Source organism: Scyliorhinus canicula, chromosome 14 (genome assembly GCF_902713615.1).
Source record: "Scyliorhinus canicula chromosome 14, sScyCan1.1, whole genome shotgun sequence".
Taxonomy (NCBI): Eukaryota; Metazoa; Chordata; class Chondrichthyes; order Carcharhiniformes; family Scyliorhinidae; genus Scyliorhinus; species Scyliorhinus canicula.
In genome coordinates this window covers 87797881-87820607 of record NC_052159.1, presented here as the reverse complement: position 1 = coordinate 87820607, position 22727 = coordinate 87797881, and the positions used below count along the sequence as shown (strand labels likewise).

The 22727-nt window shown below is 50.5% G+C and overlaps 1 protein-coding gene across 2 annotated transcripts in view; it reads left to right on the top strand.

The window, feature by feature from the left end:
* Positions 1–513: 513 nt before the first annotated feature.
* grm5b (glutamate receptor, metabotropic 5b) overlaps positions 514–22727 on the top strand; it is a 772206-nt gene continuing 749992 nt past the window's right edge. The window contains exons 1-2 of one of the 2 annotated variants that reach the window (XM_038818168.1): positions 514–787; positions 12916–13052. The gene's annotated coding sequence lies outside the window, so the exon portion shown is untranslated. The remainder of the gene's footprint in view (positions 788–12915; positions 13053–22727) is intronic. The other variant, XM_038818170.1, reaches the window with a different exon arrangement.

Sequence of the window (22727 nt, the reverse complement as noted above, 5' to 3'; positions counted from 1 at the left end):
TTTTCCAGAATCAGTTGCACACATGGATTGGTTCAGAGGTGTAAATTGTAAAAGTGATGACATGTTTGCAGTTAGCATTCATTATCTGTGACACGAGTTGTAACGAGCTTGCCTTGTGCAATATGCCGAAGGGATTGCACCTCTCCCAACCTCTCCATTGATAAATGCCCCCCCCCCCCCCCCCCCACCACCCATGTTAAAGGTACACCGTCCCTCTGACACACGCCAGCTATCATTACCCTTGTCTCCACCCCCTCTCTTCCGTTCTCTATCTGTGGTAATCTAATCGCATGGTCATAGTCACAGCATCAGAACTTTCCACGTGCTCACCCTCCAGTAAAAGCTGCATCGTTTGTGGTCGCGGTTGCCCCCTCGCTCCTGATCCACTCCGTTTCACACACACAACCCCAAACACTCAACCGCTTTCTAATTTGGCACACGCAATCCTCTCCACGCAATCTAAGCAGCAGCGCCTTTAACTCTCTCCCCATTCAGTCACCAACTAGAGGAAGATTCACGCTCTTCAACATGTTGGAATCTCTCCCAATGTCGATTTCTTAATAACAGACGAAGCGAGTCAATTCATTGTACGCGCCTTATAATAATGTGTTTAATATAATTCAGCATCTACATTCGCTATAAATGGAACAATTTGAGCACGATCTTCGCTGCTGCATTTATTGGTTGCCATGGTGAAGATTGGATAGTCCTAATCCGACAGCTAGCAATCATCACACGATCTGCGGGATCGGCCAGATTTATCCTGAGGATCACCTTTGGGAAGCCGGTATGTTATTTCAAGCTTCTGCCTGTGCTTTGATATTGTTGTCTGTTAACACTCGTTCGTTCTTCGCTTTAAATGAACAAAAAAAGGACTCGCGCTTGTGGTTTATTTCAAAGAGGGAGAATGTGAAATTCATTGTGAAATTGCAAGATCGAACCGGCACTGTGTTATTTCCTGGTCAGTGTGACAACATCCAGTGACCAGTGAGACCTCCAGGTCCCCGTTTCAAGCGCACACCTTTGGTGGGAAGTGTCAACCCAGATGGGGATGAACATTTTTAGGGCTGATCTTCACACCCTGGATCAGAACTTGGCTCCGCTGCCCAGCTTCCCATTGCTCTCAGTGTCTGGGCACACGTTTCATTCGCTGCACCTTTGTTAGTCACCGGCTTGAGGGCACCCTCGGTGGCATACATCTCCCGCAATGATCGCGCAGAATAGTCAATGCCGATCATTGCACCGGGAAGAAAGTCCCAGAGTAATTCGGAATTGTAGCCCTTCATCGATGATCGGTTATTGTCCTTGTTCGCACTCAGCCTCAGCACTCATTCAAAGGGGTCGTTTCAATGGCTCCAGCGTATGTTCCCAATCCAATGGAGAAATTGCCACAGGACCGGTATTGACAATAGATGTGATAGTTCTCCCTAGCGGCTACCGCCTGCAGACATGGATTTCAATATCGCAAAGAATATTATTATCCTCTCAACATCCCTAACATTTGCACCGCATCAGCTGTGGTAGCCAGGCGATAGCTCCAGACACTCTAACCAGGCTATTCTAGCACAGAAGCATCCTGGAAGTGCAATCTCCCCAACTACAGTAACATAGTAGAGTAAACGGTCACCTTGTGTGAGGAATGTGCACAGTCAGGTCAACGGCAACACATTGTGGCTCTATCTTGGTTATAATCTCCACTCAATTAATCATTTCACTGAGATCCCGCAAGGCTAAAAGAAAGGTCACAGATAATGCTGCAAACGCTCAGCAGGTCAGGCAGCAGCGGTGAAGATAGAAAGATAGTGTGATACCTGCCACTGGTAACTTCCCGCCTTTCTTCCGCGGTGTTCTCTAACCTGGGGGGGGGGGGGGGGGGGGGGGCACATATACATACAAACATCAGCAGCTCTTCCTCCCTCCCCCTCCCCCCCAAACCCCCACCCCACACTACATTCTGGCCTAACTGTGACTCCAATTAATTCAATGGAAAATGAGGGAATGTGTATTTGTGTGTCATACTGTGCGCTGGCTGTTCGCTCGCCCTGTGTGGATCTCCAGCCCTGCCTGCATATACCTATCTTTACCTTTGGTCTCTTTGTGAGTGTACGTCCCCACCACCTGTCCCTGCTTCCAAAATCTCTACCTATGAATCAGGTTCGGTCTAGCTGCGCATCTGCCTGCATCTGTATGGCTATGTCTCCGTCTTTGCCTGTGTGTGTGCTCTCTGCCCAAGCATCTGTGAGAGAGGCATCGTCTGCTCCTGCGTGTCCGACAGGGGTTATATAATCGGTCCTTTTGTCTGTGTGTCTCTTTGTGGCTGGTGTAAAATGTGGGTATGTATGTGTATGTATGTGTGTGTGTATGTATGTCTATGTATGTATGTGTGTCTGTGTGTCTGTATGTGTGTGTGTATGAATGTGTGTATGTATGTATGTATATGTGTATGTATGTGTGTGTATGTATGTGTGTGTGTAAATTTGTTGTCAGCTGCCCAATCTGTGCTCGCCTTCCCCTCAACTCCAAGTTCCAAGCCCTTCGGTCAGGTTTCCATCCTGCCACAGCCCTTCTCAAAGTCACAAATGACATACCTAGTGCCTGTGAACCCGCTTGTCTATCTTCCCGTTTCCTTCTTGAGCTGTTTGTAGACCTCATCATGTCTGAACAGGTTGTGTTCCCCAAGACCACGCCTCCATCTTCCATCTGGCCTGGACTGTCCTCACAGACTTTAATTCTTACTCATTCGATCAGAGAACCGCCTGCAATGCCTTCCTTTCTAGCTCCTGCGCTGTCCCCTCTGGAATCTGACCAAGGTCTCTCGTTCGCCTCTTCCTCTTTTTGGTCTGCAGGCTTCCCTCAGGTACCCCATGAGAAAACTCCACCAGTTCCACAGATATGTCGACAGCCCCAAGTTCCATATCCCCACTTCTTGTCAATCCACATCCTGCTTTTGATTTGTCACTCTGCTTGTTCAACATCCAGCCCTGGATGAACAAAAAATCCTGCACTATAATTTGTGTTGCCCAGACACCAACTCCATTCCTTTTCCCAAGCTGAACCAGACCGTTTGCAATATCGGTGTCTTACCTGGCCCCATGATGAGCTTCCCACTACATCTCCGCCCCATCGCCAAGACAACCTCCATCTCGAAACAAAGTGCATCTTCTTTTTTTTTAAATGCATTTTATTCAAATTTGTATCAAAGTAGGTTACAGCAAATAAACACCCCGGGAAACATTCTTCCCAACAATCAACTATACAGTTTGTACAGATTTTTCTCCTTTTTCAACCCCCCCTCCCCATCACCTAGTCCCCCCACCCGATCACCTAGCCCCCCACCCCCATGCGATGAACAGCTCCTCAAACACGGTCACAAACCCCCACCTTTTCTCAAACTCCTCTGCTGAGCCCCTTAACTCATATTTTATCTTCTCTAACCACAGGAAGTCTTACAGGTCATCCAACCATGCTGCTACCCCCGGTGGCGATGCCGACCGCCACTCCAGCAAAATTTGGCGCCGTGCAATCAGAGAGGTGAAGGCCAAAACATCGGCCTTCCACCTCTCCATGGACTCCGGCTTCTCTCAAACCTCAAATATCGCCACCAATGGGTCCTGGTCCACTCCCTCCTCCACTATCCTGGCTAAGACCGCGAACACTCCCGCCCAGTATCTTCCCAATTTTTCACAACCCCAAAACATGTGCGCATGATTCGCTGGCCCCCGCCCACACCTCTCACACTCATCTGCTACCCCCCGAAAGAACCCACTCATTCTCGCCCGAGTCATATGCATCCTGTGCAACACCTTAAACTGTATCAGGCTCACCATGGCACAACAGGAGGTCCCATTTACCCTTCGAAGTTCCTCACTCCGTACTCCCCAATTGATCTCCATTCCCAACTCTGCTTCCCATTTCTCCTTGATCTTCACCACCGCTCGCCTCCCTGCTCCCCCAGCCACCTATATATATCCCCAATTCTTCCCTCCCCTTCCACTTCCGGAAGCAGCAGTCGCTCCAGCAGGGTTTATCCCGGCATTCTAGGGAACCCCTTCCAGACCTTTCGTGCAAAGTCCCTAACCTGTAGCTACCTGAACTCACTACCCCTCGGCAGCTCTACCCTCTCCCTTAGCTCCTTCAGACTGGCGAATCCTTCCTCCAAATACAAATCCCTCATCTTGACCCCAGCCCGACTTCCCTCCACCTCCTGTATACACTATCCAGCCACCCGGCCCAAACCAATGATTCTCGCACAGCGGCGTTAGCACCGACATCCCTTCCACCCTCAAATGCCTCCTCAGCTGATTCCATATCTTCACCGTGGGCTGCACCACTGGGCTCTCTGAATACCGACTTGGAGCCATTGGCAATGCTGCCGTCATCATAGCCCTCAAACTAGACACCTGACAAGATTCCTCCTCCATCCTAACCCCTTCTCCTTCCCACCACCGCCACACCTTGTCCACATTCGCCGCCCAATAATAATGAAGTAGGTTTAGCAACACCGACCCCCCCTGCTGCCTCTGCCTCTGCAGCAGGGTCCTCCCCACCCTTGGCACCTTCCCCGCACATACAAAGTCAGAGATGATTGTGTCCACTTTCCGAAAAAAGGCCTTTGGCATAAAATCGGGAGAGCCTGAAAAATAAACTAGAACCTCGGCAGAATATTCATTTTCACCACTTGGACCATCCCCGTTAAGTGCAGTCTATCCCACCTCTTAAGATCCTCCCTGGCCTCCTCCACCAGCTTCGTTAAGTTCCACTTATGGAGCCCCGTCCATTCCCTTGCTACCTGAATCGCCAAGCACCTAAACCTATCCCTCTTTACCGTAAATGGCATCTCACCTAAATTAGCCCGCTGTGCTAGCTCATTCACCGGGAATACCTCGGTTTCCCCTACATTCAGCTTGTATCCCGAGAACCCTCCAAACTTCCCCAACAGGCCCATAATCCTTCCCATAATCTCCAACGGATCCAAACATACAGCAGGAGGTCATCAGCATAGAGCGACACCCGATGCTCCCGCTGATCCTTCATTATCTCCTGTCACTCTGCCGACCCCCTGAGAGCCATTGCCAATGGCTCTATGGCCAGCACAAATGACAGTGGGCACCCCTGCCTCATACCCCTGTGTAAGTCAAAGCTTCGTGAGCTCATATCATTCGGCCTCACCTTCGCTCTTAGCGCCACATACAGCAACCGCACCCATGGCACAAATCTCGGCCCAAACCCAAACCTTCCCAAAACTTCGAACAAGTACCGCACTCCACCTGATCAAATGCTTTCTCCGCGTCCATGGACACCACCACCTCCGGTACCAGAGCTCTCGACGGATTCATCACCACATTCAACAGCCGTCTTATATTACTCGCGAGCTGCCTGCCCTTCACGAAGCCTGTTTGATCTTCTACAACCACCCCCGGGACACAGTCCTCCATCCTCCCCACCAACAACTTCTCCAATACTTTTACATCCGTGTTCAATAGTGATATGGGTCTACGACTCACATTCCACCGGATCCTTCCCTTTTTTTGGGATTAGCGTGATTACTGCCTGCTTCATTGTCTCTGGCAACTCCCCCTTCTCCAGTGCTTCATTAAATGCCCCCAACAGATGTGGTGCCAGGTCCGCCGCAAATTCTTTATAAAATTCTGCTGGGTACTCATCCGGCCCAGGGGCCTTCCCCGACTTCATACCCCTGATACCATCCATCACCTCCCTCAGCCCCAGGGGCTCCTCCAACGCCTGCCTCTTTGCTTCCTCCATCTGGGGAAATTCCAGCTCGTCCAGAAACCACCCCATGCCCCCCTCCTCTCCTCCAGTGTCTGCCTCATAAAGTCCCTGGTAATACTCTCTAAATGCCTCATTTATCTTCCCTGACTCTGACACCACATTCCCAGCCCCAGTCCGGATCTTCAATATTTTCCTGTATGCAGCCTCCCTCCACAGCTGGTGCACCAGCATGTGGCTCGCCTTCTCCCCATACTCGTATTGCACCCCTCTTGCCCTACGCAGTTGCCCTCCCGCCCTCCCCGTTGTCAGTCTGTCAAATAGTCCCTGCAACTTTTTCCTCCTCGCCAATCCCTCCACAGTGGGCACCCTCGAATATTCCCTGTCCACTCCACTATCTCGTTCACTAGACGGTCATGTTCCGCCCACCTTTCCTTATTCGCACAAACCGTAAATGCAATAATTTCTTCCCGGACCACTGCCTTCAGTGCTTCCCAGAAAATGCGCGCCGCCACCTCCCCATTCTGATTGAACTCCCCTAATTGCCAACTGCACCTTATCACAAAAACCTCCATCCGCCAACAACCCTGAGTCAAACCTCCAACCCGGCCTCTGCTCTCGTCCCGTACTGAACAAAATACCCAGCCAGTGGGGTGCATGGTCCGAGATAACTATCCCCGCATACTCTGCCCCCTCCACCCCACCCAAAATCTCCCGACTCACTACAAAGTAATCAATCCTCAAATACACCTTATAGACGTGTGAAAAGAAGGAATACTCCCTTCCCCCTGGGTTCTGAAAGTGCCATGGATCCACCATACCCATCCTCTCCATCAACCCCCCCCAGCTCCCTTGCCATTCGTACCCTACTCATCGACCTGGGACTCGATCTATCCACCCTCGGCTCCAGGACCAAATCCGGGATTGCTGCCAGAAACCCCTTCATAAAACCCACATCATCCCAATTTGGGGCATACACATTTACCAACACTACTGGTGCCCCTTCCAATACCCCACTCACAATCACCTAACTCCCATCTGGATCCCTCACCTCCTTCGTACTCACAAATCACATTTTCTTGCTCATTAAAATCGCCACACCCCTTGATTTCAAATGAACCCCTGAGTAAAAAGCCTGCCTGACTCATTCCTTCCTTAACCTAACCCGGTCCTTCACACGGAGATGTGTCTCCTGCAAAAAGACAACCCCAGCTTTCAAGCTCCTGAGGTGTGCGAACACCCAGCGACCTTTTAACCGGCCCATTCAGTCCCTGGACATTCCACGTTACCACAAAGTGCATCTTCAATGCTGCCACAACTAAATATTTCCTCCAACATCTGAGGCACAGCGATCTCAATTCAATCTTCTTGATATTTATATTTTAGCCCAGGCATGCTGCCTACCCAGCCCATATATCTCTACCTACCCTGCCCACATCACTACCTACCCTGCCCACATCTCTACCTACCTTGCCCGCATATCTCTACCTACCCAGCCCATATCTGGGCAGCACGGTAGCATAGTGGTTAACGCAGTTTCTTCACAGCTCCAGGGTCCCAGGTTCGATTCCCAGCTTGGGTCACTGTCTGTATGGAATCTGCACATTCTCCCCATGTCTGCGTGGGTTGTCTCCAGGTGCTCCGATTTCCTCCCACAGTCCAAAGACGTGCAGGTTAGGTGGATTGGCCATGCTAAATTGCCCTTAGTGTACAAAAAAAAGGTTGTGTGGGGTTACTGGGTTACGGAGATAGAATTATGTTGTGGGCTTGGGTAGGGTGCTCTTTCCACATTTCTACCTCCCTCACGGACATCTCTATCTACCTCGCCCACATCTCTACCTACCCCACCCACATCACTACCTACCATGCCCACATCTCTATATACCCTGCCCACATCTCTACCTACCCTGCCCTATCTCTCTACCTACCCTGCCAATATCTCTACCTACCTTGCCCATATCACTACCTAGCCCGCCAACATCTCTACCCTCCCTGCCCACATCGTTACCTACCCTGCCCACATCTCTCTACCTACCCTGCCCACATCCCTCTACCTACCCTGCCCACATATATACCTACCCTGCCCACATCTCTACCTGCCCCAACCACATGTTTAACTACCCTACCCACATTTCTACCTACCCTACCCACATTTCTACCTACCCTACCCACATCTCTACCTACCCTACCCACATCTCTACCTATCCTACCCACATCTCTACCTACCCTGCCTATATCTCTACCGACCCTGGCCATATTACTACCTAGCCCACCAACATCTCTAGCCTCCCTGCTCACATCACTACCTAGCCTGTCCACATCCCTCTACCTACCCTACCCACATCCATCTACCCACACTACCACATCCATAACCTACCCTGCCCAAATCTCAACCTAATCCGCCCACAAGTCTACTCTCCCTGCTCCCATCTCTACCTACCCTGCTGACATCTCTCTACCTACCCTGCCCATATCCCTCAACCTACCCTGCCCACATGTCAACCTACCCTCCCCACATAGCTACCTACCCTGCCCACATAACTACTTACCCTACCCACATCTCTACCCTCCATGCTCAGATCTCTACTTACCCTGCACACATCTCTCTACCTACTCTGCCCACATCTCCACACCTACCCTGCCCACATCTCTACCTAACCTGCCCTCACCTCTCTACCCACACTGCCACATCTTTAACCTGCCATGCCCAAATTTCAACCTAACCCGCCCACAACTCTACCTTCCTGGCTCATATCTTTACCTACCCTGTCTATATCTCTAACTACCCTGCCCTCATCTCTACCTATCCCGCCCACATTACTACCTACCCTGCCCACATCTCTCTACCTACTCTGCCCACATCTCCGCACCTACCCTGCCCACAGCTCTACCTAACCTGCCCATATCTCTACCTTCCTGGCCCATATCTTTACCTACACTCCCTATATCTCTACCTACTGTGCCCATATCTTCACCTACCCTGCCCACATCTCTACCTACCTGCACACATATGGGCAGCACGGCAGCACAATGATTAGCACAGTTGCTTCACTGCTCCTGGGTCCCAGGTTCGATTCCGGCTCGGGTCACAGTCTGTGCGGAGAGATGTAGGTACCTGCATCTCAACCTACCCTGCCCTCAACTCCTTACATACCCTGCCCATATCTCTACCTACTATGTCCACATCTCTACGTACGCTGCCCACAACTCTACCTAGCCTGCCCACAACTGTCTACCTACCGCGTTCACATCTCTAACCACACTGCCCACATTTCGCTAACTACCCCAACCATATCTCTACCAACCTCGCCCACATCTGACTACCAACACTGCCCACATCTCTGCCTACCCCATCCACATCTCTACCTACCCCACCCACATCACTACCTACCATGCCCATATCTCTCTATACCCCGCCCACATCTCCTCGTACTAGATCTCTCTACCTGCCCTGCCTCATCTCGCTACCTACCCCGCCCACATCTCTACCTACCCTGCCCACATCTGTACCTTCCCCGCCCACATCTCTCAACCTACCCTGCCCACATCTCTCTACCTACCCTGCCCACATCTCTATCTACCCCGGTCACATCTCGACCTACCCTGCCCACATCTCTCTACCTCTCTTGGCCACATCTCTCTACGCTGCCCAGTCTCCCTACCGCACTCACATCTCTACCTACCCTGCCCACATCTCTCCCAACGCTGCCCACATCTCTACCTACCTTGCCCACATTTCTACCAACGCTGACCACATCTCTCTACCTACTCCACTCACATCTCTACCTATGCTGCCCACATCTCTCTACCTACCCCGTCCATATCTCAACCTACCTTGCCCACATTTCTATCCCTTCCCTGGCCACATCTCTCTACCTACTCTGTCCACATCTCAATAATAATCTTTATTGTCACAAGTAGGCGTACATTAACACTCCAATGAAGTTACTGTGAAAAGCCCCGAGTTGCCACATTCCGGCATTTGGTTGGGTACACGGAGGGAAAATTCTGAATGTCCAAATTATGTAACGGCACGTCTTTCGGACTTGTGAGAGGAAACCGGAGCACCTGGAGGAAACCAACGCAGACACAGGGAGAACATGCAGACTACACACAGACAGTGACCCAAGCCATGAATCGAACCAGGGACCCTGGCGCTGTGAAGCAACAGTGCTAAACACCCTGCTACCGTGTCCGCCCACATCTTTATCTTCCCTGTCCACATCTCTCTATTTACCCTGCCCACATCTCTAGCTACCTCGCTCACATCTCTCTACCTACCCTGCCCACATCTCTCTACCTACCCCATCTCTACCTACCCGACCCACATTTCTCTACCTTCCCTGCCCACATCTTTCTCCCTAACCTGCCCACATCTCTATCTTCCCTGCCCACATCTGTCTATCTACCCTGCCCATATGTATACCTCCCCCGCCCACATCTCTCTACCTGCCCTGCCAACATCAATGTACCTACCCCACCCACATCTCCATCTTCCCTGCCCATATCTCTCTATCTACCCTGCCCATATCTCTACCTACCCTGTCCACATCTCAACCCACCCTGTCCACATCACCACTGACCCCGCCAACATCACTACCTACCCTGCCCACATCACTATCTATGCTGCCCACATCACTACCTACTGTGCCCACATCTCTACCCACACTGCCCACATCTCTACCTACCCTGGCCATATCCCCACCTACCCTGTCTAAATCTCTACCTACCCTGCCCACATTTCTCTACCTGTCTGCCCACATCTGTAACCTACCCTGCCCACATCACTATCTACCTTGTCCACATCACTACTTAACCTGCTCACATCTCTCTACCTGTCCTGCCCACATCTTTCTACCTACCCAACCCACATCTCTATATTCCCTGCCCACATCTCTCTATCTACCCTGCCCACATCTCTACCTCCCCCGCCCACATCTCAATCAACCCTGCCCACATCACTACCTACCCCACAACATCACTACCACCCTGCCCATATCATAGAACATAGAACAGTACAGCACAGAACAGGCCCTTCGGCCCTCAATGTTGTGCCGAGCCATGATCACCCTACTCAAACCCACGTATCCACCCTATACCCGTAACCCAACAACCCCCCCCCCCCTAACCTTACTTTTATTAGGACACTACGGGCAATTTAGCATGGCCAATCCACCTAACCCGCACATCTTTGGACTGTGGAAGGAAACCGGAGCACCCGGAGGAAACCCACGCACACAGGGGGAGGACGTGCAGACTCCACACAGACAGCGACCCAGCCGGGAATCGAACCTGGGACCCTGGAGCTGTGAAGCATTTATGATAACCACCATGCTACCCTGCTGCCCTATCATTACCTATCCTTTTTGTTTATAAATTTAGAGTGCCCAAATCATTTTTTTCAATTAAAGGGCAATTTAGTGTGGCTAATTCACCTACCCTGCACATCTTTGGGTTGTGGGGGGCGAAACCCACGCAAACATGGGGAGAATGTACAAACTCCACACGGACAATGACCCAGAGCCGGGATCGAACCTGGGACCTCGGCGCCATGAGGCAGCAGTGCTATCATTACCTATCCTGCTCACATCACTACCCATACTGCCCACATCACTACCTACCCTGCCCACATCTCTTAACCTACCATTCCCACATCTCTACCCACACTGCCCACATCTCTCTACCTGTCCTGCCCAGAATCTATAACCTACACTGCCCATATCACTAACTACACTGCTCACATCTCTCTATCTACACCGCCCATATCTCTCGACAAACCCTGCCCAAATCTCTACAAATCCTGCCCACATCTCTACTTATCCTGCCAACATCACACTACCCACACTGTTCACATCTATAACCTACCTACCCACATCACTACCCATACTTCCCTCATCTTTACCTACCCAGCACACATCTCTACCTACCCTGCCCACATCGCTCTACCTATCCTGCCCACATCACTACCTATCCTGCCCACATCACTACCTACCCTGCCCACATCACTACCTATCCTGCCCACATCACTACCTGTCCTGCCCACATCACTACCTACCCTGCCCACATCACTACCTATCCTGCCCACATCACTACTTACCCTGCCCATGTGTCTACCTACCCCACCCACATCTCTCTAAAAACTGTGCCTACATCTCTACCTACCCCGCCCACATTTCTACCTACACTGCACACATCTCTCTATCTACCCCGCCCACATCTCTATCTACCCTGCCCACATCTCTATCTACCCTGCCCACATCTCTACCTACCCTGCCCACATCTCTCTACCTTCCTTGCCCACATCTCTACCTACACTGCCCACATCTCTCTAACTTCCCTGCCCACATCTCTACCTACATTGCCCACATCTATCAACCCCGCCCACATCTCTCTACAAACCATGCCTACATCTCTACCTACCCTGCCCACATCTCTACCTACCCCACCCACATCTCTATCTGCCCTGCCCACATCTCTACCTACCCTGCCCACATCTCTCTACCTTCCCTGCCCACATCTCTACCTACACTGCCCACATCTCTCTACCTTCCCTGCCCACATCTCTATTCTACCCTGCCCACATCTCTCTACCTACCCTACCCATATCTCTCTGCCTTCCCTGTCCACATCTCTATCTACTCTGCCCACATATCTCGACCTTCCCTGCCCACATGTCGACCTACTCCTCCCACAACTCTCTACCTACCCTGCCCACATCTCTCTACCTAGCCAGCCCACATCTCTACCCGCCCCCACATCTCTCTACTTACCCTGCCCATATCTCTCTACCTACCCTGTGCACATCCCACTACCTACCCTACTCACATCTCTCTACCTAGCCTGCCCACATCCCTCTACCTACCCTGCCCACATCTTTCCACCTAGCCTGCCCACGTCCCTCCACCTACCCTGCCCACATCTCTCCACCTACCCTGCCCACATCTCTCTACCTAGCCTGCCCACATTCCTCTACCTACCCTGCCCACATCTCTCTACCTAGCCTGCCCACATCCCTCTACCTACCCTGCCCACATCTCTCTACCTAACCTGCCCACATCCCTCTACCTACCCTGCCCACATCTCTCTACCTACCCAGCCCACATCCCTTTACCTACCCTGCCCACATCTCTCTACCTACCCAGCCCACATCTCTACGCTCACATCTCTACCTTTCTCTTGCCCTTTCAGATACTCTGTAGAAAGGTGTCTTGGACCAACTGGCCATTTATCCTCACAACGCTTGGTGTTGGTCGATGTTTACTCTCTTGTGAAGTACCTTAGGATGTTTGGAACTTTCAAAGAACTACATCATTGTTAGTTACTATGTAAGTATATGTGTATTTGATGTGTCTCCATGTCTGTCCCCAACAGGGTATTGTACACTCTGTCGGTGTAGCACTGCTTTACTTGTCTGGTAGAATGAGATGGGTCAGGGTTGTTGATTCCTACATTTCCACACAGCAGGTTACAGGAATATTGCCCAGTAATTACATGGGAAATTGAAGCCAGACCCTAAGCAACAATTACACATTTGCAATCGAGGACTATTGTTTTACTCTTAGCTATTTACTTGCTATGTGCTCCGGTTTCCTCCCGCAGCCCAACGATGTGCGGGTTAGGTGGGGCTACGGGGAGAGGGTGGAGAGTGGACTTAGGTATCGTATTATTTCAGAGGGTAGGTGCAGACTCGATGGGCTGAATGGCCTCCTGCGCAAAAGGAATGCTGTGGTTTTATTCTATTCCATAGTTCTAAGTAAGTGGTAGAATCAGATCATTTCGAAGTCCAAGAAGACAAGTTTGTTGTGTCCCCGAACACCTATAAAAAGGCTTGTTTCCCGAGGCGGGCGTCCAATCATGGAATTTACTAGTCGCTGAATAATTAGTTATGTCACCAGGAAAATTGCTTGAAGTAGCTCCGAACTCTGCCAAAATCAAGTCATTAAATCATGTTTTAACAAATGTCCTTTCTGTGGCCAAAAATGATGTGAGAGCAAATGTATTTGTCTACAAAGTGGTACCAACAAGGACAGATACCTGTCATTTCACAATGAATATCCACGGAATATTGTAAAACTCGAAGCGGGCTGACTGTCTTGTCACTCTGCAGGCAGATGTGCTGCCGAACGAGAACCCACTGTCATATCCATCGAGATCTGTATCCTGTGGAATTGGGTGTGTTCTGCTCTGAGCTCTCGATCAGTAATTCCTGTATGTCAGGAAGGCATTTTTATCACATGGGATGGAAGAGATCAATACCAAGGAGGGACGCCACTTTGACTATGTCAATGTAACTTTTTAGAAGCCGGTGGATAAACAAGTGGCAATGGTTTCCTCAGTCAGTCAGAGGGACACATTCGGACTTATGGCACAAATGGAAGCACTCACAATATCCAGTAGGGCAAATAGAGAAAAGGTCTCTGGGAGGGCATCATTATATCGTTTTATCAATCAAGATTAATCGCAACAAACTGTCTGAAACGACTCAACATTAGAATCCAGAATGTAACCTATCCGTGTCCCTGCAGTTTTCACTCCATGAAGACCCTGATTGCAGTAAATGTCGGAAGGATTTTCGTTTTCTTTTTCAAATTGATTTGAATCAAGCCAGCTCCTTCCGACAGGCTGCTTTTGAACACAGCCCCAGATATGAACTCGTTTACTGCGCTGCGTTCACACGTTCACTGGAGCAGGGGATTGTGACTCTGTGTCCCCGGCTATTCTTCACGGCATCTTCCAGCCTTTAGTTTCTTAGACTCCACACAGGGAGAGCCGAGCAAGCTGCAGCTATTGATTCTGTGACCAAACGACACCGAATCTTAGCGATCAACCCCAATGCAATGTCATTTATTTAATTAGGTCATGACAAGACTTCTAAAGCATCAAAGGCAGAAAACAAAGGATGCTTTTCAGTGCTCCGAAGTTACTTTTCTGTGACATTTACCGTAAAGGTAAATATTGTAAAACTCGAAGCGGGCTGACTGTCTTGTAACTCTGCAGGCAGTGAGAGAAACGAATTCTGCACAGAGACAAGGTGATAGAGGCAACAACCCCACAGCCACCATTCGATTCATTGGGTCATCGTTAAGTGGTCACTTGACGCAAGCCGAGTGTGAGATGGGTGATGAACATGTGACGAACTGTGCTTCAAACCTATTGCATTTATTTTGAGAATGGAAACTGGTTTCATGTTTAAAACAGAAAGGGATGGTTAGTGTAAACAGCTCAGTAAATCTGCCAACCCACATGCGATTGTTATCATAGACAAGCCATGTAGCAAACATTTTAATAACCATGATTCTAATGTATAATTATTTTTCTATATTTTATGAATGTCTTACAAGTCCATTATCTTGATACTGTAAACAACTGATACAAAGGGCCCTCACTTTCGCAATTTGACTGACAGACTGCGTGGGAACGATGCTCCCCATCTGGGGGCTGGTGATGAGGTGCTGGTGATGAGATCCTGGTGATGGTGGGGCTGGTGATGTGGTTCTAGTATCTTGCTGCTGGTGATGCCGTGCTGGTGATGAAATCCTGGTGATGTGGGGCTGGTGATGTGGTCCTGGTGATGAGATGCTGGTGATGAGGTGCTGGTGACGTGATGCTGGTGATGAAATGCTGGTGATGAGATGCTGGTGAAGTAGGGCTGGTGATGTGGTGCTGGTGATGAGATGCTGGTGAAGTGGTGCTGGTGAAGTGGTGCTGGTGATGAGGTGCTGGTGATGAGATGCTGGTGATGAGATGCTGGTGATGAGATGCTGGTGAAGTGGTGCTGGTGATGAGGTGCTGGTGATGAGGTGCTGGTGAAGTGGTGCTGGTGATGAGGTGCTGGTGATGTGGTGCTGGTGATGAGATGCTGGTGATGAGATGCTGGTGATGAGATGCTGGTGAAGTGGTGCTGGTGATGAGGAGCTGATGATGTGGTGCTGGTGATGAGGTGCTGGTGATGAGATGCTGGTGATGAGATGCTGGTGATGAGATGCTGGTGAAGTGGTGCTGGTGATGAGGTGCTGGTGAAGTGGTGCTGGTGATGAGGTGCTGGTGATGTGGTGCTGGTGATGAGGTGCTGGTGATGAGATGCTGGTGATGAAATGCTGGTGATGAGATGCTGGTGAAGTGGTGCTGGTGATGAGGTGCTGGTGATGAGATGCTGGTGATGAGATGCTGGTGAAGTGGTGCTGGTGATGAGGTGCTGGTGATGAGGTGCTGGTGATGAGATGCTGGTGATGAGATGCTGGTGTTGAGATGCTGGTGATGAGGTGCTGGTGACGTGATGCTGGTGATGAAATGCTGGTGATGAGATGCTGGTGAAGTAGGGCTGGTGATGTGGTGCTGGTGATGAGATGCTGGTGATGAGATGCTGGTGAAGTGGTGCTGGTGATGTGGTGCTGGTGATGAGATGCTGGTGAAGTGGTGCTGGTGATGTGGTGCTGGTGATGAGGTGCTGGTGAAGTGGTGCTGGTGAAGTGGTGCTGGTGATGAGATGCTGGTGATGAGGTGCTGGTGATGAGATGCTGGTGATGAGATGCTGGTGATGAGATGCTGGTGAAGTGGTGCTGGTGATGAGGTGCTGGTGAAGTGGTGCTGGTGATGAGGTGCTGGTGATGTGGTGCTGGTGATGAGGTGCTGGTGATGTGGTGCTGGTGATGAGGTGCTGGTGATGAGGTGCTTGTGAAGTGGTGCTGGTGATGAGGTGCTGGTGATGAGATGCTGGTGATGAGATGCTGGTGATGAGATGCTGGTGAAGTGGTGCTGGTGATGAGGTGCTGGTGATGAGATGCTGGTGATGAGATGCTGGTGATGAGATGCTGGTGATGAGGTGCTGGTGACGTGATGCTGGTGATGAAATGCTGGTGATGAGATGCTGGTGAAGTAGGGCTGGTGATGTGGTGCTGGTGATGAGATGCTGGTGATGAGATGCTGGTGAAGTGGTGCTGGTGATGTGGTGCTGGTGATGAGGTGCTGGTCAAGTGATGCTGGTGATGAGATGCTGGTGAAGTGGTGCTGGTGATGTGGTGCTGGTGATGAGGTGCTTGTGAAGTGGTGCTGGTGAAGTGGTGCTGGTGATGAGATGCTGGTGATGAGATGCTGGTGATGAGATGCTGGTGATGAGGTGCTGGTGATGAGATGCTGGTGATGAGATGCTGGTGATGAGATGCTGGTGAAGTGGTGCTGGTGATGAGGTGCTGGTGATGAGATGCTGGTGATGAGATGCTGGTGAAGTGGTGCTGGTGATGAGATGCTGGTGATGAGATGCTGGTGATGAGATGCTGGTGATGAGATGCTGGTGATGAGATGCTGGTGAAGTGGTGCTGGTGATGTGGTGCTGGTGATGTGGTGCTGGTGATGTGGGGCTGGTGTCCTGCTGCTGGTGATGGGGTGTTGGTGATGTGGGGCTGGTGTCCTGCTGCTGGTGATGTGGTGTTGGTGATGTGGGGCTGGTGTCCTGTTGCTGGTGATGTGGTGTTGGTGATGTGGGGCTGGTGTCCTGCTGCTGGTGATGAGGTGCTGGTGTCCTGCTACTGATGATGTGGGGCTGATGATGTGGTGCTGGCGATGAGATGCTGGCGATGAGATGCTGGTGATGAGGTGCTGGTGATGAGATGCTGGTGATGAGGTGCTGGTGATGAGGTGTTGGTGTCCTACTGCTGGTGATGAGGTCCTGGTGATGTGATGTTGGTGATGTAGTGCTGGTGATTAGATGCTGGTGATGTGGTGCTGCTGATGTGGTGCTGGTGATGAGGTGCTGGTGTCCTAGAACATAGAACATTACAGCGCAGTACAGGCCCTTCAGCCCTCGATGTTGTGCCGACCTGTGAAATCCCTCTGAAGCCCAGCTACACTATTCCCTTATCGTCCATATGACTATCCAATGACCATTTGAATGCATTTAATGTTGGCGAGTCCACTACTGTTGCAGGCAGGGCATTCCACACCCTTACTACTCTCTGAGTAAAGAACCTACCTCTGACATCTGTCCCATATCTATCTCCCCTCAATTTAAAGCTATGTACCCTCGTGCTAGACATCACCATCCGAGGAAAAAGGCTCTCACTGTCCACCCTATCTAATCCTCTGATCATCTTGTATGCCTCAATTAAGTCACCTCTTCACCTTCTTCTCTCTAATGAAAACAGCCTCAAGTCCCTCAGCCTCTCCTCATAAGATCTTCCCTCCATACCAGGCAACATCCTGGTAAATCTCCTCTGCACCCTTTCCAATGCTTCCACATCCTTCCTATAATGCGGCGACCAGAACTGCACGCAATACTCCAAATGCAGCCGCACCAGAGTTTTGTACAACTGCAACATGACTGCATGGCTCCGAAACTCAATTCCTCTACCAATAAAAGCTAACACACCGTACGCCTTCTTAACAACCCTCTCAACCTGGGTGGCAACTTTCAGGGATCTATGTACATGGACACTGAGATCTCTCTGCTCATCCACACTACCAAGAATCTTACCATTAGCCCAGTACTCTGTCTTCCTGTTATTCCTTCCAAAATGAATCACCTCACACTTTCTGCATTAAACTCCATTTGCCACCTGTCAGCCCAGCTCTCCAGCTTTATCTATGTCCCTCTGTAACTTGTAACATCCTTCTGCACTGTCCACAACTCCACCAACTTTAGTGTCATCTGCAAATTTACTCACCCATCCTTCTACGCCCTCCTCCAGGTCATTTATAAAAATGACAAAAAGCAGTGGCCCCAAAACAGATCTTTGTGGTACACCACTAGTAACTGGACACCAGTCTGAACATTTCCCATCAACCACCACCCTTTGTCTTCTTCCAGCTGGCCAATTTCTGATCCAAACTGCTAAATCACCCTGAATCCCATACCTCCGTATTTTCTGCAATAGCCTACCGTGGGGAACCTTATCAAACGCTTTACTGAAATCCATATACACCACATCAACTGCTTTACCCTCATCCACCTGTTTGGTCACCTTCTCAAAGAACTCAATAAAGTTTGTGAGGCACGACCTACCCTTCACAAAACCATGTTGACTATCTCTAATCAAATTATTCCTTTCCAGATGATTATACAGCCTATCTCTTATAAACCTTTCCAAGACTTTGCCCACAACAGAAGTAAGGCTCACTGGTCTATAGTTACCGGGGTTGTCTCTACTCCCCTTCTTGAACAAAGGGACAACATTTGCTATCCTCCAGTCTTCTGGCACTATTCCTGAAGACAGAGATGACTTAAAGATCACAGCCAAAGGCTCAGCAATCTCCTCCCTAGCCTCCCAGAGAATCCTAGGATAAATCACATCCGGCCCAGGGGACTTATCTATTTTACCACTTTCCAGAATCGCTAACACCTCCTCCTTATGTACCTCAAGCCCTTCTAGTCTAGTAGCCTGTATCTCAGTATTCTCCTCGACCACATTGTCTTTTTCCTGTGTGAATACTGACGAAAAATACTAATTTAGCACCTCTCCTATCTTCTCGGACTCCACGCACAACTTCCCACTACTGTCCTTGACTGGCCCTACTCTTACCCCAGTCATTCTTTTATTCCTGACATATCTATAGAAAGCTTTAGGGTTATCCTTGATCCTACCTGCCAAATATTTATCATGTCCTCTCCTGGCTCTTCTTAGCTCTCTCTTTAGATCCTTCCTCGCTAACTTGTAACTCTCAAGCACCCTAACTGAACCATCACGTCTCATCATTACATAAGCCTCCTTCTTCCTCTTGTCAAGTGTTTCAACTGCTTTAGTAAACCATGGATCCCTCGCTCGACCACTTCCTCCCTGCCTAACAGGTACATACTTATCAAGGACACACAGTAGCTGTTCCTTGAACATGCTCCACATTTCCACTGTGCCCATCCCCTGCAGTTTTCCTCTCCATCTGATGCATCCTAAGTCTTGCCTCATCGCATCATAATTGCCTTTCCCCCAGATATGAATCTTGCCTTGCGGTATATACCTATCCCTTTCCATCATTAAAGTAAACGTAATCGAATTGTGGTCACTATCATCAAAGTGCTCACCTACCTCCAAATCTAACATCTGTCCTGGTTCATTACCCAGTACCAAATCCAATACGGCCTCGCCTCTCGTTGGCCTATCTACATACTGTGTCAGGAAACCCTCCTGCACACATGGGACAAAAACGGACCCATCTAAAGTACTCGAACTATAGTGTTTCCAGTCAATATTTGGAAAGTTAAAGTCTCCCATAACAACTACCCTGTTACTTTCGCTCCTATCCAGAATCATCTTTGCAATCCTTTCCTCTACATCTCTGGATCTTTTCGGAAGCCTATAGAAAACCCCTAACAGGGAGACCTCCTTTCCTGTTTCTAAACTCAGCCCATACTACCTCAGTAGTCGAGTCCTCATCAAAAGGCCTTTCAGCCACCGTAATATTGTCCTTGACTAACAATGCCACCCCTCCCCCTCTCTTACCATCTTCCCTGAGCTTACTGAAATATCTAAACCCCGGCACCTGCAACAACCATTCCTCTCCCTGCTCTACCCATGTCTCCGAAATAGCCACAACATCGAAGTCCCAGGTACCAACCCATGCCGCAAGCTCACTCACCTTATTCCGGAAGCTCCTGGCATTGAAGTAGACGCACTTTAATCCACCTTCCTTCCTGCTGGTACACTCCTGCAACTTTGAAACATTACTCATGACCTCACTACTCTCAACTTCTTGTGTACTGGAGCTACAATGCAGGTTCCCAATCCCCTGCTGAACTAGGTTAAACCCTCCCGAAGAGCATTAGCAAAATCCCCCCCCCCCCCGCCAAGGATATTGATACCCCTCTGGTCCAAGTGTAGATTATCCCGATTGTAGAGGTCCCACCGACCCCAGAATGAGCCCCAATTATCCAGGAATCTTAAACCTGCCCTCCTGCACCATGCCTGCAGCCACGTGTTCAACGTGTCCTGGTGATGTGGTGCTGGTGATGTGGTACTGGTGATGAGATGCTGGTGATGAGGTATTGGTGACGTGGTGCTGGTGTCCTGCTGCTGGTGATGATGTGCTGGTGATGGGGTGCTGGTGATGAGGTGCTGGTGATGAGGTGCTGGTGATAGGGTGCTGGTGATGTGGTGCTGGTGATAAGGTGCTGGTGACGTGGTGCTGGTGATGAGGTGCTGGTGACGTGGTGCTGGTGATGAGGTGCCGGTGTCCTGCTGCTGGTGATGTGGTGCTGGTGATGGGGTGCTGGTGATGAGGTGCTGGTGATGAGGTGCTGGTGATAGGGTGCTGGTGATGTGGTGCTGGTGATAAGGTGCTGGTGACGTGGTGCTGGTGATGAGGTGCCGGTGTCCTGCTGCTGGTGATGTGGTGCTGGTGATGAGCTGCTGGTGAAGTGGTGCTGGTGATGAGGTGCTGCTGATGTGGTGCTGGTGATGTGGTGCTGGTGATGTGGCTTTGGTGATGTGGTGCTGGTGATGTGGTGCTTCTGAAGTGGTGCTGGTGATGAGGTGCTGGTGATGAGGTGCAGTTGTCCTGTTTCTGGTGATGAGGTGCCGGTGATGAGGTGCTGGTGGTGTGGTGGTGTTGATGTGGAGTTGGTTATGTGGTGTGGCTGATGTATTACTGGTGATGTGGTGTGAGTTATGAGGAGCTGGTAATTTCTGGTTGGTGATGAAGGGCTGGTGATGAGTTGCTGGTGATGAGGTGCGGGAGGTGTGGTGCTGATGGTGAGATGCTGGTGATGTGGTGCTTGTGATTGGGCACGACAGATGTGGTGTTTGTGGTGTGGAGTTGGTTATGTGGTGTGGTTGATGTATTATTGGAGATGTGGTGTGGGTTATGAGGAGCTGGTAATTTGTTGTTGGTAATGAAGGGCTGGTGATGAGGAGGTGGTGATGAGGAGGTGGTGATGGGGAGCTGGTGATGAGCTTAAGGTGTTGTGGTGCTAGTGATGAGGTGCTTGTGATGAGGCGAAGGTGATGTAGTGCTGGTGATGAGATGCTGGTGATGAGGTGCTGGTGATGTGGTGCTGGTGATGAGGAGCTGATGATGTGGTGCTGGTGATGAGCTGCTGGTGATGTGGTGCTGGTGATGAGGAGCTGGTGATGTGGTGCTGGTGATGTGGTGCTGGTGATGTGGTGCTGGTGATGTGGTGCTGGTGATGTGTTGCTGGTGATGAGGTGCTGGTGATGTGGTGCTGGTGATGAGGAGCTGATGATGTGGTGCTGGTGATGAGGTGCTGGTGATGAGGGGCTGGTGATGAGGGGCTGGTGATGAGCTGCTGGTGATGTGGTGCTGGTGATGTGGTGCTGGTGATGTGGTGCTGGTGATGTGGTGCTGGTGTCCTGCTGCTGGTGATGTGGTGCTGGTGATGAGGTGCTGGTGATATGTTGCTGGTGATTGGTGCTGGTGATGAGGTTCTGGTGATGTGGTGCTGGTGTTGAGCTTAAGGTGTTGTGGTGCTGGTGATATGATGCAGGTAATATGGTGCTGATCATGTGGTGCTCGTGATGTGGTGCTGGTGATGAGCTGCTGGTGATGTGGTGCTGGTGATGAGGGGCTGGTGATGTGGTGCTGGTGATGTGGTGCTGGCGTCCTGCTGCTGGTGATGAGCTGCTGGTGATGTGGTGCTGGTGATGAGGGGCTGGTGATGTGGTGCTGGCGTCCTGCTGCTGGTGATGTGGTGCTGGTGATGAGCTGCTGGTGATGTGGTGCTGGTGATGAGGGGCTGGTGATGTGGTGCTGGTGATGTGGTGCTGGCGTCCTGCTGCTGGTGATGTGGTGCTGGTGATGAGGTGCTGGTGATATGGTGCTGGTGATATGGTGCTGGTGCTGGTGATGAGGTGCTGGTGACGTGGTGCTGGTGATGAGGTGCTGATGGTGAGATGCTGGTGATGTGGTGCTTGTGATTGGGCACGACAGATGTGGTGTTTGTGGTGTGGAGTTATGAGGAGCTGGTAATTTGTTGTTGGTGATGAAGGGCTGGTGATGAGGAGGTGGTGATGGGGAGCTGGTGATGTGGTGTGGAGTTATGAGGAGCTGGTAATTTG